This window comes from Aythya fuligula, chromosome 1 (assembly GCF_009819795.1).
Source record: "Aythya fuligula isolate bAytFul2 chromosome 1, bAytFul2.pri, whole genome shotgun sequence".
NCBI classification, from domain to species: Eukaryota; Metazoa; Chordata; class Aves; order Anseriformes; family Anatidae; genus Aythya; species Aythya fuligula.
The window spans coordinates 21934481-21940369 of NC_045559.1; positions in this window are offsets into that span (position 1 = coordinate 21934481).

The window sequence follows — 5889 nt, forward strand, 5'->3', positions numbered from 1 at the left end:
GGGCAGGGGTTACATAGTCTCAGCTGTGTCACATAGCAGGGGATGGAGGAGAGGAAAGATTTTTTTTCCTTTAAAATCCACCCTCTGAAATCCAATCCTGCTGGTACAGGTACTAAGTCTAACTCAGATATATCTGCACTACTTGTGCTCTAAGCAGAATTTGTTCCTTTACTAAGTCACATGCATGCTTCCTTGTGCCAGCTGGTTATACTCCCTGGTGCAGGCAGGAGGCAGGATTTCTGTCTTGCTGAATCTCCATCCCTTGGGAGTTCTGAGCATCACTGTTACTGACCTCCAACAAGTAGTCTGTTCAGTGGCTTGGGGAAGCCTAAGGCCCACAGCTGTGTCTGAACATTGCATGTAGAAATAGAGCAGTAAAAAACTAACCAGTGGTGAACTTAAATAAAGATAGGCCATTTTTTACAGTTTACTGTAACGTCTTTGAAGTTTTGGGATGGGGTGGCTATTTGTCCCCTTTTTGCAATGTGCTTGTAAAATCTCTTTGGAGAATTTCAGCAGTGCTGTGAATAAGAGGTGCCTCTTGGATAACTGTATTTTTGTTTTCATCATAGCTACTGCCTTTATTTATGCCTGGAAGTAACACACTTGTAGTGTGCTTCTTTTTGCTTCAGTATGTTGGTAAACTGTAGTGTCCCAATACATACAGTAGGGTGGAATTCCAAATAAGCAACCAGAGTTACTCGTAGCCTAGCTTTTGTCCTTTCTTTCCAGTGCAATTTGTTTTCCTTTTTCTTTCTTCTTACTTTTATTTATTTATTTATTTATTTTTCTTCTTATTTTTCTTTTGTTGACATGAATTACCTTTCTCTTTGGAGTGAGCATAGATGACAAACATTAGATTTCAGATGTTCTGGAAATAGCATCCATTAATTGTGAAGCTGACGTTTACTAATTGTCTGGCAAGTTGTTCCTATGTAATTCTAAGAACATTTCCAGCTATCATTAGTCAAAGAGTTACAAAAACATTCCTAAGAGCAGAAACGTGCTCTACTGTGGATGTTTAAAATCACAAAAGCAGCATATACAGGAGGTGGTGTCATTCAGTCTGTAACAAAGTTGGCCTCTAAGATGAACTGGTTTTAAGACCTGATTCTGTAGATGAGTTTCTTGGTGCAGGATCCCAGGGTTGTGCAGGCCACATTCAGTGTCAGGCCCATCCCATGTTCCCATCCCATGTACCCATCCCATTCTGGTTCCATTCCAGGACTGGTCTAAATTACAGCACAGACACTGAATGCATACTCAGGATTCCTCTTCCAGCACAACCATTAAGCAAAGATGCTGATTAATTTAGATTAATGTAACAATATGTAACACATTAATTTTAATTAAAACATCTTATTAAAAAATTAGTAAAACAGATGATTAAAGATACACATTTTGCCTTTTTGTAACAAGAGCTGTTATACTAAAATGTTATTGGGCATTTTTCCACTGACTTGATCAACCTGACATCTGTGAAAATTTTGCCTTGAAAGAGGCATGTAAAATTAGGCCCTCAGCATTTGTTTGATGACTAGCAATTATTTTTAATCCTTTCAGAGCTCTTGGGAGATGACAGTTTGACAGTAATAGTTCTCCTCAGTATCTTAGGTGTTTGGGAAATGCCTCTCTTTAACTAGTTTTAAATAATTATTTGCAGCACGGGAAGCTTCAGCATGGTGCTCATTTGTCATTATTTCAATGTTCTACAGTTTAAGACATACTGAATATTGCCTCCAGACTTTCCTGGGCTTTTCAAGTTGGACAAGACTCTTAGCCTTTCCCTCTAGCTCTTTCCCTTCTATCATTTATGCTACAACAATCACCAATATTTTCTTATCTCACAAGATACAACCTGTTAGCAGATTTCTTCATTCTATATACATAACTATTATGCATGAGTTGCATTTTTTTTCTTCTTTACAACTCTCTCTGATGTCTATTGTCTTCTAGGGAGCATCACAGTTAAACCTGTAGTGTGCATTTTCCTACTACTCATTTTTTTCCTAATCTACAGCAATTTTGCCTTTCCTTGATCACAGTCCTGTAGACGATCATATTTGTGAAATTGACTGTGACCATTCTCTGTGGATTTCTTCTCCATCAAAACCTATTTGTAGCTACTAGCACTACTTTTTCAGCCAGCTTTCTCTTATTTCTTATAAAATTATGGATTTCTTATAAAATTATCGTTCACATCTGCTTGTGAACGATACCAGTTTTCTCTTCATGTGGAGATTTCAGAAAAGAACCTTACTGCACCTCATGTGGAGATTTCAGAGAAGAAACTCACTGGTTAGACTTCAGCTGCCCTGCATACTGGGGATGAGGTCTGTGCATATCTGTATCTAGAACCACAACTAACTACTTGCTAAAAGACTGGACACTGTCAGATTAGTGTGCTGTGATCACTGTCACATCGCAACTGATCACAACTCTTCTGTGGTTCTTTTGTCTTATATCTCCTTTTTGGGAAGGGACTGATATTCGTTAGGCTGCAACAAGCCAATGTCTCCAGATACAAAAACATGAATAAATAATAATAGTGTCTAATTATATCAAATATTGCAATGGTTCTATTTATCTTGGAATCATGTAGCTAGAACTTCTGTTACTGTTTTTCTGCTCACAAAATTTTTGTTCTGGTAGTACAATGAAGGCCAAAGAACTAGACTGTGAAGAGTGCAAAAAAGAAATTAAAAACATTCACCATCTGTCTTTTGAAATACTTCCCAGAAATATAACTTTTGATTTCAAAAAAAATCAAGCAAACTGTAAAGACAGTAAGTAATGATTGCACATTGATTCACTTTCAAAATAAATAGCAAACAAATTCCTTTAAATAGAAAATTCTGATTCTGACCATATTGCCAAAATGAGGTACTGCACTGCACACAGATTTTACCACCTGGTTTGACAACAGTGACAACTGTCACAGACACCAGCTAGTGATTTCACTTTGCCTGCTATTGGAGTAGAACTCTATTATTCCTACCTATTCATTTATTATCATTATTTACTGGATACTATCAAGGAAGTCCTGTGTGTCAGGATGTCAAAGCATTTTGCAAACATTAGCAAATCAAGCATACAAAAGTGTTTCATTGTTTCTGGTCAATGCAGTTCAGCAGATAGGCCATGAACTGAATCCATCACCCAGTATGTTTCCATATGTCTGCTCTTCTCCCTCAGAGGGGCTGAGAAAGGCTGAGCAGCAAACACTTTCCAAATGCTTAAATGCTCTTTCCTGCATTTGCAGTCCAAAGCAGACCTAGCATCTGCTGCTCTGCCTCTTATCTCGGTGACAGCAATAACCTTTGCAGTGCTCTTTTCTCCACCCCACGGTAGCATTTGGCCTGTGAAAGCTGTGGAGATTGTGTTCAGTCACCTTCTACTGCTGGAAGAAAAAGACAATTTTCTGTATGGGATGGAGAGAGAAGGTTCTTGTGATATTTGACAGGCTATAGCTTCTTGAAGAATGAAGGCTGAGTGTACAGACTTGCCTGCAATATAGCAAAGGTGTCTTCATCAGAGCTAACAACAGAACTCAGCTACAGAAGAGAAATTGCTTCTGAGGAGGAAAATTTATTTCTAAAGGAATTTAGAAAACAAAACAAAACAAAACAACAAAATTGAAGTTCTTAAACTCAGTTGATTAGATATAAAAAATAAATTATGAATTCATAAAATTTGTATGAATTTACCAAATCAAAATGAAGATCAGAATAAGATTTTAAGAATCAACACCATGACCTAGACTTAAGGTAAACAACATTTTTAAAAGTGTTGGCAACACAACTACATCTATTATATTGCTCAGGACTTGCTAGAACTTCTTGAAAATTCAATTGGATTTCCAGAAGTACTTACATTAGAGATGCATTTGAATTAAACTGTGAGCAATTTGTGCTCCTTTGTAATTTTGTGGATCTGTTACACAGAAATCTTGTTTACAGCTGGTCTTGGTATGGCTAACATTTATATGCCTTCCTTTTCTCCAAAATAATAAGTTATCTGCTTAACAGTGCAAAGGAGCGTGAGCACCTCAGACAGGTGCAGTCACCCCACTGCACTGGGATGCTGAGCAAAAGAGCTAAACTGAAGGAATCTGAGGCCTTCTCCTTTCCAGAAAGTATGCATCTAAGTCAGGGTTGCAGGAAAATTTCCTGTCTGACTCTGGAGTGGTGTACTTAGGCTACTTTTAAAAAGTGACGGGAGTTTGGGATTTGTTTCAAAGAAAAGCTAAAAGATGTGTTCTTTTTACATTATTTACTACCCTATTTATGCAAAGAAAGATGAAGGAATAAGGCATGTAATTGTATGTCTCTTAAGCAACTAAAGAAATATGGAGGCTTGCATTGCAGTTTTGAATCTCTTGGGCAGATCCAAAATTCAAGAAGTTGTCCCCTGGAATCACCAGACAATGGGATCCATGAGCTCAGTTATTCTGTGATGATGAGCATAGTTTGAAAGAGCTCATCCTTTTTCTCAGATTTCTTCTTTGTTTCTTTCTTAAGTCAGGGAGCTGGGACTCTTGTAAAACAGTCTGAGTCCAAGGTCCCTGACTGGCGACAGAAATAATCACGGGAAGAATGACAATACCGACACCATTTGGGACAGTTTCCATGTGACTGGGGGAGCTGAACCTCATCTTTCTTCCAGGTCCTGCCATAATGGCATACTCTGTCCATGTGAGTTCATACCCCAGGGAAACACTTTTATTATGAGAGAAAGAGAGCTAGTCCTTTCCCCTCGCACGCTCCCTTCCTCCTCTGTTTGTCATCAGGTCACTTGGTTGTTCTTGTGTGGTACTGGAGCTTGTCTAATGCACTGCAATAGAAAAACACAACTTTCCAGCTCAGTGGAAACAGAGAAGGAGACAGAGGCTAATGGGATTAGGGAAGCTCCCGGCTCTATAATTATGTGGTAGAGGCAGCACTTCCCATTGCTACAGTATTATTAAGTCAGACATCTCCCCATTTATAACAGCCAGGTTTTATTTCTCTATATCATACTGCAGATACTAACTGCTTGGGCTCATAGTTTCTGCCTAAGACTGACTAGTAGAAACCTCAATTTCAGTAACAAATCAAAGGATAACTGTATTTTTGTCTTTTCTAAAAAGCCTGGCAATGGTTTGAAAAGTTCTACTGACATAATACTTTGGTACAGAGTTCTTGAAATTTAGTATGCTGTTGATCTCTACGTCTGCTGACAGCTGGTCAACCTGCAGACTTTTGAAAAACTGCCACTCCACCAATATTACCAGAAATGCACATAAGATTTGTAGCCAAAGTTCCCAAAGATGGTGCATGGGCATCTTGGGCTTAGAAGGACTTTTCTGGAGGGATAGTTCACTTCCACTGGGAATGAACTGGTTCTGAGCAAGGTTTGCTGTTGTCAGCTATCATGTGCTCTCATCCTTATACTCTCAACATTTACGCTTGGACTACATGGAGGAGGGTATCCACTATATTAAATGTTGATAAGTCAAGATTAGAAATTGGAAAGGGGTGTGGGAAGAGAACAGACAAAGGGCATGCAAGGGAAGAACCAGGCCAGTTGAGCTTGTGAGGTGAAAGAAGAGGGGAAACAGACTGCACTGAGTGATGTAGCAGCACAGAATGTCCCAGCATACCTGGGAGGTCTGGACTGGTTCTCTAAGCAGACTGAAAATACATGATGAAAAGAAAAGCTAAGAGAATGGCCCAGAGCTAAGGGGACTCTGTTGGGTGAACAGTTCTTAAATGATATACAGGGTTTCCAGCGATCAGTGGTCTCTTATGCTATGTTGTATTTTTGTATGTTTTACATTAAAAGTGGTAGGAATGTTTTGTTACTGGAGGTCAGTCACCCTTCTGTGAAGACTGATGGGTGTCTATTCTT